Source organism: Rattus norvegicus, chromosome Y (assembly GCF_036323735.1).
Source record: "Rattus norvegicus strain BN/NHsdMcwi chromosome Y, GRCr8, whole genome shotgun sequence".
Classification (NCBI taxonomy): domain Eukaryota; kingdom Metazoa; phylum Chordata; class Mammalia; order Rodentia; family Muridae; genus Rattus; species Rattus norvegicus.
In genome coordinates this window covers 48503901-48515990 of record NC_086040.1, presented here as the reverse complement: position 1 = coordinate 48515990, position 12090 = coordinate 48503901, and the positions used below count along the sequence as shown (strand labels likewise).

The 12090-nt window shown below is 45.9% G+C and overlaps 1 pseudogene; it reads right to left on the bottom strand.

Annotated features, from left to right (window-relative positions):
• Positions 1-415: 415 nt before the first annotated feature.
• LOC134484374 (large ribosomal subunit protein eL19-like) lies at positions 416-1201 on the bottom strand (annotated as a pseudogene).
• Positions 1202-12090: the final 10889 nt, after the last annotated feature.

Here is a 12090-nt window from a genome sequence, read left to right as displayed (position 1 = left end):
TTGCCAGCCAGTTAGGGATGAAGAGGCTTAATGTGTTTCTTCCTTAAAAACAAATACAACAACAACAATGACAACAAAAGCAGCAGCAACAACACAACCCCAAAACATACAAACAAAAAACCAACAAGTTTGTATTTTTATTAAAACCACAACAACTTCATATTCACCAGGAAAGTAAACTGGAATTTCTGTTGTCTGGTGGGTACTTGTTCCTCTCTCTAGAGCGCTATTGTATTAGGGTTTACAGAGAAACAGAAATGGCAGAATGAATACACATTGTCTTAGTTAGATTTCCGTAGCTGTGAACAGACACCATAGGCAAGGTAACTCTATTTTATTTTAAGGCTTGTTTTATTTTAGTGACTGATCATGTGAGGCCACCGTGAGGTCACTATGCACAGACGTGAAGGAAGCTTTATTTCTTGGTCTCCTCGTCCTTGGACAGAGTCTTGATGATCTCCTCATTCTTGGCCTGGAGGTGCTCCTCCCACGCGTTTTTGTGCTTCCTTGGTCTTAGACCTGGGAGCCTCAGCCTGGTCAGCCTGAAGCTTCTTGCGGGCCTTGTCTGCCTTTGGTTTGAGGATCTGCTCCATAAGAATCCATTGGTTTTTGGATACATTCCTTTGAACCTTCAGGTACAGGCTGTGATACATATGGCGGTCCATCTTCTTAGATTCCCAGTATCTCCTGAGAAGCCGGTGCAGGATCCTCATCCTTCTCATCCAGGTCACCCTACCAGGCACCCAAGTGTTGACAGTTCCCTTTCTCTTCCTTATGATCATATGCCTGCCCTTCAATGTGTGTTTCTGTCAGCGAGTCTGGGGATGGACAGTTACAGGCTTCCAGATTATCAGGCCATCTTCAATCAGCTTCCTGTTCAGCTGACAGGAGTTGGCATTGGCGATTTTATTGGTCTCATTGGGGTCCAACTGGACCTCCTTTTTATCACAGTGGAGCACACTAGAGGCAAGACTCTTCTGTAGCCTGAGCATGCTCATGGCTGCAGACGCAGAAGCCAAGGTAACTCTTACAAAGGAAAAGGTTCCATTGCAGCTGGCTTACAGTTTCAGAGGTTCAGTCCATCATCATCATGGCAGGAATCATGGGAGCATCCAGGCAGACATGGTGCTGGAGGAGCCCAAAGTTCTTGATGCACAGACAGCAGAAAGGGATTGTCTGTACCACTGAGCATAGTTTGAGTATATACAAATCTCAAAGCAAAGCCACCAGAGTGGCACACTTCCTCCAACAAAGTCACACCTACTCCAACAAGGCCACACCCACTCCAACAAAGCCACACTTCCTCCAACAAGGCCACACCCACTCCAACAAGGCCACACCCAATACAACAATACCACACCCAATCCAACAGGCCACACCCACTCCAAAAAGGCAACACCCAATCCAAAAATGCCACACCCACTCCAACAAGGCAACACCCACTCCAACAAGGCCACACCTACTCCAACAAGGCCACACCTACACCAAAAGGCCACACCCACTCCAACAAGGCCACACCTACTCCGACAAGCCACACCCACTCCAACAAGGCCACACCTACTTCAACAAGGCCACACAAACTCCAACAAGGCCACACATTCTCCAACAAGGCCACATCGTCTCCAACAAGGCCACACCTACTCCAACAAGGCCTCACCTACTCCAACAAGGCCACACCTACTCCAACAAGGCCACACCTACTCCAACAAGGCCACACCTACTCCAACAAGGCCACACCTTCTCCAACAAGGCCACACCCTCTCCAACAAGGCCACACCTACTCCAACAAGGCCACACCTACTCCAACAAGGTAACACCTACTCCAACAAGGCCACACCTCCTAATAGTATCACTCCTCATGGGTCAAGCATTCCAATACATGAGTCTATGGTGGCCCACTCCTATTCACACCACCAAACACATCAAAAGGTAATTTGGCTTAAGGACACTGGATAATCTAACAATGGCTGTCTCATGCAAGGGTCCTGAGAACCGCATTGGCTGCTCAGTCTATGATGCTTGATGCCTCAGCCACCTTAACCTGGTGCTGAAGGCACGTGAGTTTCCTGGAGGCGTTGGTCTTCAGTCTACAATGAGATATCAGAGAAGGTGGTTAGAATATTAGCAAACGAATGCAGCAGCCACAGGAGAGATGAACTTGCCAGTGAGAGTGAAGGCAGGCAGACAAAAATCAAAGCCTCCTTCTTTCACATTCTTAAGTCTGGGTTGCCACCAGAAGGTCCCACCTACATTAGGGCAAATATTCCTGATTCAAATAACCTGATCAAGAAAATCCCTCACAAGAGTACCCAGATGCGTGCATTGTAATTGAATTCAGAGCCACTCGAGTCAGCAACGAAGATTAGTGATCATGTCTGCCAACTCTCTCATACAATTCATTTTTCTTGTTTGCTTTATATTTTGGGCCCGAGATTAACCAAGCCGTGCCACTCATATTGCTTAGCCTTGAAGCATTCATCTGCATTCTGTTCTCACTAGAAATCAAGAAGCACATTGTATGTTCACCCCTCTCCTGGCTGATCCCTGCCTCACCCAGGAACCAGCCAGCTTGCTGTCACTCCAGTCTCAGAGACTGGATGTCTGATAATGAGGCTTCAAGTCCAAGATCAGAGTCCTGCCAAATTGACTGAAGCCTGATACCTGGCTTGTAGATGGTGCATTCTGCCTATATCTTCCTGGGCTGAGAAGGTCCAGCAAGCTCTCTGCGGATTATTTTTAAACATAAGTGCACCAATAACACAGAGGAGGAGTCCATCTTTATGACTGAAGTCACACCTTCCAAAGTGCTGCTTCTCAATGATGTCATCTTTTGTGACATCTTCCTATGGGTGGGGTAGGGGAGACATTTAGATCACAGCAACCTCTACCGATGGAGATGGCTCTCCTCCAGCTTGCACCCACATCATAAGGCTTCTGTGTGGAGGCAGCACAGGCAATGTAAGTCCCAAGCATGTCCCTGTTATGTCTCCTTGGCCCTAATGTACCCTGTACCATGACCCTCACCCTGCAACAACTGCCTTTGTGTGCACCAGAGCTCAGCTTCCCTGATGTCAGGCTCATGGGATCTACCTCTATCTCCTTTTAAACCCATTTGTTAGCTAAAGAATATGGGTCAGCAGGTAAACTGCTTGCTGTACATGCATGGAGACCTGAGCCTGGATCCCCAGAGCCAACTTACAAGTCTAAGGTGGTAGCATCCACTCTGACCCCAGAATCATGGAGACAGAGACCTGGGGACCTCTAAAGTTCACTGGCCACCCCATAGTCAATGTTTTACTTAGGGTTATACTGCTAGGAACGGACACCATAACCAAGGTAACTCTTATAAAGTCAACATTTAATTGGGGTTGGCTTACAGGTTCACAGGTTCAGTCCATTACCATCAAGGTAGGAACATGGCAGCATCCAGGCAGGCACAGTGCAGGAGGAGCTGAGAGTTCTACATCTTCATCTGAAGGCTGCTAGGAGAAGACTGGCTTTCAGGTAGCTGGATGAGGGTCTTAAAGCCCACACCCACAGTAACACACTCACTCCAACAAGGCCCATCCACTCCAACAGGGCCATACCCTATAATGCTGCCAGACCTGGGCTGAACATACATGCACACACACAAACACACACACACACACACACACACACACACACACACACACACAGACACACACACACAGGCACACAGGCAATCACGCACCCAAACCATCACAGGCATCAGTTCCCAGATCCCAGTGAGAGAAGCCTACCTCAAAAACCAAGACAGGCACTGGGAAGATAGATCAGCATGCAAGGGCACTTGCCGCCAAGCCTGAGGACATGAGTTTAATCCCCAAGACTCACCAGGTGGAAGATGGGACTGAATCCTACAACATGTCCCTTGGTCTTTACATATGTGTTGTAGCATGTATGTGTCTACCTCGACAAGAAAAACTATTTCAAAGAGGAATGACACCCAAAATTGTCCTCTGACCTCTACATGCATGCACATACACAAGTCACGAGTGTACACACACACACACACACACACACACACACACACACACACCACTTAGATGCATATGTGTGGAGATGTGTGTATATGTCTCCACATTCAGGTAGAGTCAGAGAACAACCTCAGGCCTCATACTCAGGGATGGTCTGTGTTTTTGAGACGGGGTCTCTAATTGGCCAGGAGCTTACCCATCATGCCAGCTGCGGTGGTCAGCAGATCCTGAGGATCCTGTCCTTGTTTCCCCAACTGGCAATAGAAGCTTTCTCCACTCACATTTTGATGTGGGTTCTGGGAATCAAACCCAGGTCTTCATGAGTATGAGGTGTCCTGGTTAGTTTTCACTGACATCTTGACATAACTTAGAAGAGACTTGACATAGAGTCACCAGGGAAGAGAGAACCTCAACTGAGGTGCTGCCTCCATCAGATTGGCTTGTGTCCTAATGGGTGAGAGACTGTGTCGACTGACAGGTGATGAAGCTGGGCTCACCCACTGTGGGTGTCATCATTCCTAGGCCAGGGTGTCTGGCTTCACGAGAACGTGAACTAAGCATGGGCAGGTGAGTAAGGCTGTGAGGAGTATTCCTTTGTAATTCTCTCCTCGAGGTCCTGTCTGACTGCCCACAAAAGCTGGTAAGCCAAGGTGCAGGCCAAAGAAATGTTTTCCTTCTTCAAGTTGTTTTTGGGTAGAGTGTTTTATCACAGCTGTAGAGAGGCAGACTAATATGTGAGGCAGACACTTTACTGACCTAGTGACCTGCTTATTTGCAGTCATGCATTTTAAAAGGAAAAGCTTTAGGAGTGGGAAGCAAATGGCTGACTCTTTCTAGGGTGAATACAGAAATCAGATTCCACAAAACTAGGATTTATATATATATATATATATATATATATATATATATATATATATATGTGTGTGTGTGTGTGTGTGTGTATATATATATGTGTATGTGTGTGTGTGTGTATATATATATGTGTATATGTGTGTGCATATATATATATGTGTATATATATATACATATACATATACATATATATCATACATATATATGTATGTGTATGTATGTGTGTTGTTTATATATATATGTGTTTGTATGTATTGTGTATATATATATAGTATTTTGTATATATACAGTATAAAGATATCACGTGTGTGAAACTAAGTGCACACACACTAATATGTATATGTGTATTTATAAAATTATCACTGCGTTCCATGTATGTATGTTTATGTGTGCATGCATGCATGTGTGCTCATGGTCTTGGTGTGCATATGCATGCGGATATATGTGTCATGCATGTCTGTGTGCATGAAAGTGTATGTCTGTGTTGATGCTACTTAGTCTTGTCCTCCACGCCGTAACCGGCCTGCTTCTCAGTGTCACTTTAGATGGAGCTGGGTGTCGTCTCCTTCCAGTAGGAAATGATGGACCGAGAGTGAATATGATCATTGACTGGAGACCCAAGTGGGGACAGTGGGAATCTGCTGGTCCCGAAATCCAGGTTAACTCCAGCACTCCTGCCGATAACGTAACAGAGCTGTGCAGTAGTCATGGGGGTATAATTGATCATTCCCACTTGCCTTGTAAACCTTAGACATTATCTTTCTGGTCCAGGCTTGAGAAATGGCCATACAGCGAGTTTTGCTACTACCTTGCCCTGGGAGAGAGCAAAAAAAAATTTAGTAGATATTATTAAAAGGCTTTTAATCCATGAACACATAACCAGCAGAAATGGGCTGAAAGTGCCTGTGACTGAACGGAGGATGTGTGAGGCATCTTTATCTAATAACTACCATTTGCCATAATAAAGACTTCAACTCAAAGCCGATGAGTCAAGTTCTTTTCTTTAAATCTGCTTCTGCCAATAGCCCTACACACCTGTAACCCATTTTACTGCCGTCTCTTCTACTGAGAGCGGAGGCAAAGGCTTTCTATTCTCCCCAATGCCCCACAAGACTCAGTACTGATTCCTATGGGCCCTCCGTGGAAGGTACTTTTAAGCCTAAACCCGCAGGCACCGTTTGGTGGGGGGATGGTTGTGTGGGGTTCAGTGTCCCCATTTGTGTGTCCAGCTTGAGCTCAGTTCTCACATCACGTTCTCTTATCCGCATGCTTGCACACACCGAATCATTTCAGACAAGGTTGTACCCGCTTTCTTTTCCCAGGTGGGGCTTCTGTTCTCTTCTTGTCTCTTGGACTTCACGGAAAGGGTGTCACCCACAAGTCCCCTGAAATAATTGACAAGGTAAAGCACATCATTAGGTGACCAGCAGGGGTTTTAAGAACTAACAGGCACAGCGGAAGAAATGTTGGTAAGATTTATTAAGTCATGAAGTAGTCCCAGGACTAACTATATATGAAAATAAAAAAAAGAAACCCAGCTTAAATAACATAGCACATGTGCACACACACAGACACACAGTCCTTCTACACAAACATGCACACACACTCAGGAGTTCACAGTTCACAGACAGGTGTCATCTTCTTCTGTGTTCTGACTGTGTTCACAGCTGGCTGAACTTATTGTGGTAAAGACCGCCACCTATTTGATTATTAACCCTGCCTTTCCTCCTGGGCATCCAGCTCAGTGATATTGCCTGGCATCCGTGGACTGAGTGCCAATGCAATGGTCTGTGTATATGACTGGATTACGGGCAGCCTCCTCTCCAGCCCTTCGTGTCCTTTCTCCCCTCCTTTCTTGGCTAGCTCTTTGGGTTCTCAGGCTCAAAGTAGGGCAGAGCTATGGGGAAGGGGAAACCTGGGTCCCAGGAGACAATGTGGAGCCATGTTAAGAAGGTAATTGCAGCCAGAGAGGAGGTCTGGGCCCTGGGTTGGCAGCTGATATCTCAAAGGCTCTTGTCTGAGTCATTTATTGACTTCCTCTTCAGAGATAACTATACTCGGAGAAGCAACCCTCTCTATACCACACCAGCTGGAAAGGAGCTTTCTTTACTGAATTTCCACATTTCATTTTTCATTTTTGTAATGTATGCATCACGTGTACTCATGGTCGTGTGCACATGTTTGTGGAGGCTGAAAGACTGGTGTCAGTCTCGGGAACACCACCCACATCATCTGAAACAAGGTCTCCCATTGTCCTGGATCTCACCAGTTAGGCTAGATAGGCTGGCCCCCCAAGCCCCAGGATCCACCTGTCTCTACACATCAGTACCGGATTAATAATATACAGTGTGCACACACACTCCCGGCTTTTCCTTCAAAGTAAGAGCTCGGACTTATGGACTACAAAGTTAAAATAATTAAGGGGCTGGAGAGATAGCTCAGCGGTTAAGAGCACTGACTGCTCTTCCTAGATGTCCTGAGTTCAAATCCCAGCCACCACATGGTGGCTCACAACCATCTGTAATGGGATCTGATGCCCTCTTCTGGTGTGTCTGAAGATGGCTACAGTGTATTCATAAATAAAGTAAATAAATAAAAAAATCGAGTGCACTGTTTTTGTGGCTTTCATAGGGCTGCCTACTTCACTTCTCTTTCTTCTTCTTTTCCTTTTCCCCCTTGTCTTCTAAGGCTTACAGAAACACACACACACACACACATGTATATATATATGTGTGTGTGTGTGTATATATATGTATATATATATATGTATATGCATACATATATATATATATATATATATATATATATATATATCTTATGTGTAGCTGTGCTTTTTTGCATGCATGTATATGTACCTTGGGCATGCTTGGAGCTCAGGGAAGCCAGCAGAAGGTCTTCCCTGAAACCGGAGTAACAGATGTGTGGGGGGTGCCATGTGGGTGCAAGACAGCAAACCTGAGTCCCCTGCAAGAGCAGCCAGTGCTTTTGGCTGCTGAGCCATCTCTCCAGCCCACAGTCGGGTCTCATCCTTAACGGCAGAAGGGACCGTGTTCAGTCTTACAGATCTGGGAGGAGGTAGATGCCAGAGTGATCATGAGAACTGCTGAATTAGAAAGGAAGGATGGGTTAGAAGATTCGTTTCCTACGTCCTGCATGGAAAAGGCATATAGGATTATAGTTACTGGAGAAAAAGGGACAGCCTCATGCATACATCAGTCACCTATTAGAGTAAAGTTCGACTGGATTGTCCTCTTCTCTGCTTAACAACACTAAAGTAAATGGCTCATAAAGTAGAAAGAAGTCCCCCCCACCCCTTTAACAGAAAGAACTTAGACGTGCAAATGTTTTGACAATTAAGGGTAGGTAATGAGAGAAACGTGATGCCTGTTTTGACTGAAGGTTGACACGGCTTCTGTAAGCATTTGAGTTGGGAACTGCAGTGGATGTTTGGGTTTGTTACTTCTGTCCTCTGTCTGGTGGCTTGCACTGCTTGAGTGCCATCAGTCTTATGAAGATCAGCGTGTGCTGTGGTTAAGGTGGGATAACAGGAGCTTACAAATTCATTAATGACTAGAAATTGGAGAAGGGTGGAAGGTTGCCACTATCTGTTTAATGAGATCTGGAATTTTCCTTGAGTTCTTTTACAGTAAGATGCTGAGTTTTGTGCAGCAGGCTCAATGCTGCGCTCTAGGCAATACTGTAGCCCTCTCTGTCAGTTAGAAAACAAAAAACCGAGAAAACACCACGTGAGCAGCAGACAAGCTCCAAGACTGGGTCTTTTTATACAGTTCAGAGCCCACCTGCCTAGGGAATGGTTCCACCCACAATGGGCTTGACCCTCCTAATCAGCGAACAATCAAAGCAGTTCCTCATATACATGTCCATAGACCCACAAACCTCTGGGCAGTGCCGCTGAGGCAGGGGCATTATTGAGATCCTTGTGTTTCTTTCGTCTGGTGGTTCTCTTCTTTCTTTCTTGACTTAGAACCTTCTGTTTGGTTACTAGGTGGGGGAAGGGAGCCCACACAGGAAATGTACTACAGAGTCCAGCTTCTCCTCTGCCTCTGGTCCTCTTGTTGGCCCTGTGGGAAGCGTTAAGTTCCTCCTCTTTCTGTTCCCACTGCTAAACGTTATAACTGCTGAGTCATTAGCACTCTTTCTTGTCAGTGGAATAAGGTCAGAAGTGACTGTGTCATCTCCTCGGTAATGCAGACTGTCCATCCTTCTCTTGAGCCTGCCCAGATCACTGTGGCTTACAGTGACAGAAGAGACAGAAGCTGCAAGCACAGGCTCCTGGGAATCTGTGAGGCCTCAGTCCTCCCGGCTGCCCCATGGAGTCTGTTCTAGTTTCCTTTCTGTGGCTGTGATAAAACGCTTGGATGGAAAGTAGTGTAGGGGAGGAAAATGTTTTGACTTCAACTTTCAGGTCATGGAGGGAAGTCAGAGTAGGAACCACAACAAGGTCTGGAGGCTGATGCCACCAAGGGACTCTGCTTGTTGTGTTGCTCCAGCTCAACTAGCTTTCTTATACATCTCAGAACGACCTGCCTAGGGAATGGTGCTGCCCACGGTGGGCTTGGTCCTCCTAAGTCACTCAACAATCAAGGCAATTCCTCATAGGCCTGTCCACAGACCAACACAATAACACAATAAGACATTTGCTAACCCCCCCTCACATGTGTATCTGTCTGTCTGTCTTTCTCTCTCTTCAAGTGATGCTGAGTTGATCAGAGGTTATAGTTAACCTGTTTATGCTAGCTGCACCATGCATCTTGCTTTCTTGTTTCTGTAGACTCATAAATGGTGCAGAGATGTGCCTCATGGTGAATCATACCCGAGTCTCACGAGGAATTGATTTAGATGAGATTTTTGATTCACGAGTGAGTCTGCACTCTGAAGTCCTTGGCTATGAAAATGACAAGCGTTTTGGATGCCAGAGGGTAGACTTGGATTGAGTTGTGTTCTCTTTAAAAAGATATGCTGACATCTGTGATGTCAATGATATGGTGGGTTCCATGGGGAGGATGAGGAGACAAATTACTCTTTAGAAAGAACTTTATGAGGAAAAGGTCAGCACCACAGACAGCCATCACAGCCATGATCAGGCCCTGAAGCAGCAGTGAAAAACCTCTGGACCTGAGGGGAACTTCCTTAGGAGAGATGGTCACCAAAGGGAGCTGTTTTGTCCTCACTCTTTTGGCTTCAGTGTCTCAGCATGGGCAGCAACAGCATTTGTTCTGGGAAAAGCGAGGTCTGACAGAGTCCATGAAGTGGCCCTCCTGGATCTTACACCCTCTGAAAGACCAGTCTTGCAGCTGGTCCTAGTTGGGCTCTGCTCCCTGCTGGGGACAGAGTCTACTGAGTGAGGCCCGAGACGTGGGATCTAATTCCCCATCAATTGTTTTAGACATGTTTACTTTTTCTCATGCATCGCTTTAGAACCGGCCTGTTTATCAAGGACCACTGGTCCGTGTAATTCATCAGCTAAGGAAAATGCTCAAATGGCTTTCTTTCAGACTAGCAGGATTTTAAAAGGTGGTTATTTAATTACAGGCTACTCATGAGAGGGACAGATAAGCCTAATAGAGCATTTTATTTAGTTGGGTAATGACACCTGAGCACAGCAGATGTGTGTGTGTGTGTGTGTGTGTCTGTGTGTGTGCATGTGTGTGTGTCTGTGTGCGTGTGTATGTGTGTGTGTCTGTGTGTATGTTTCTGTGTGTGAGTGTCTGTGTGTGTCTGTGTGTGTGTGTGTGTGTGTGTGTGTGTGTGTGGTGACAGCACTAACACTGTCAATTTCTCCCTGTCTACTCTTCAGGTTTGATGCTAACTTGGAACTTTTAATGTGACTTCAACCTCTCCCCTACACCTTTGCCTCCTTCTCTTTCCCGCATCCTTCTCTCCTTTTATCCATCCTTCAGGGTGGGACACCAGCTTTCAGTTCACAAGGCAAGAAACCCCAAGCCTTGAAGATGCAGACAGTCTTTTCTATACCTTAGAGGCTGCAATCAGAACATGTCCACCTCTGAATTAGTTTTCCTGGTAAAAGAGACACTCTGTTCTGGGTGTAAGCACAGAGCCATGTGGGGGTGAAACCGTTTATGTGAGAGAACATCCCTTAGGATACTGAGAAACACACACAGCAGAAGGCAGGGCATGAAGGTTGTGATAGACTATATCCTGATGGGGACTGGGAAGATAGCTCAATGGGCAAGAGCCTTTGCTCTGCAAGCCCAAAGAGTTCAAATTCTCTCTGCACCTTTGTAAAACTCCAGGCATGGCTAATCATGTCTGCAACATGGTAGGGTGGAGGCGGTTGGATTTCCAAGAGGATCCTTGGCAGACACACTAGTCAAAAGGGTGGGCTGTGGTTCACTGAGAGACGGAGAGTAGTGAGGAAGAGAATGCACATTCTACTCATCTCTGCACGTATGAACACACGTATGTGCTCTTGCACTTGGGAACAGGCACTTATACAAACACATGAATCCCCCAACCACACCCCTTTGGAACCATGAGTTCAGTTGCTCTATAACCTATGTGACTGAGTATTCTAGCAACACAAAATTTTACATTCTCCTTGTCTTGTAAACCCCATTTTCTGTTCTGTTTACAAACACAAGAAGCTAAAGTTATGATTTCCCAGGCCCGGGATGGTGTGTCATAGCTTTTGGTCTTTCTGGAACAGCATCTGTCTATCAACAGAGAGACGTCAACAGAGGGGCTTTCCATCTTACCCTCAGTGACATGGAGCCATTTGAGAGTTTTAACCGGTGACTGCATTGCTGATTTTTCCTTTTGAGAAGTAGATTGTACAGAATGTACAACATCACTCGGTTACGGGATGAACAACACATCAGAGCCTGGGAACAGTGAACTGATTGTCACTGCGGTTTTGTGTATGTGGAGTATGTTAAGACAGTGGATCTGAGAGAGAGAGAGAGAGAGAATGAGCTTGATCTTACAATATCGGTTCAATGTATAATGTGATCAGAATACTACACCTCATACTTCAAGTGTATACAGTCTCCATTTGTCAAGCATACTCGATAAATCTCAAAAAGAAAGATAAAGAGGAGTTGGAATGGAAAGTTCTGGAAGGGGCTAGGGAGAGAGTGTAGCAGTTAAGCACTCATTCCCCAGAAACATAAATAGATGCCCCGTGGATGTGGAGACCATCCTATAAGTCCACCTTGGAAGGCAGAGGCATGATGACCAGAGCACGCCGTCTGGAAAGGTG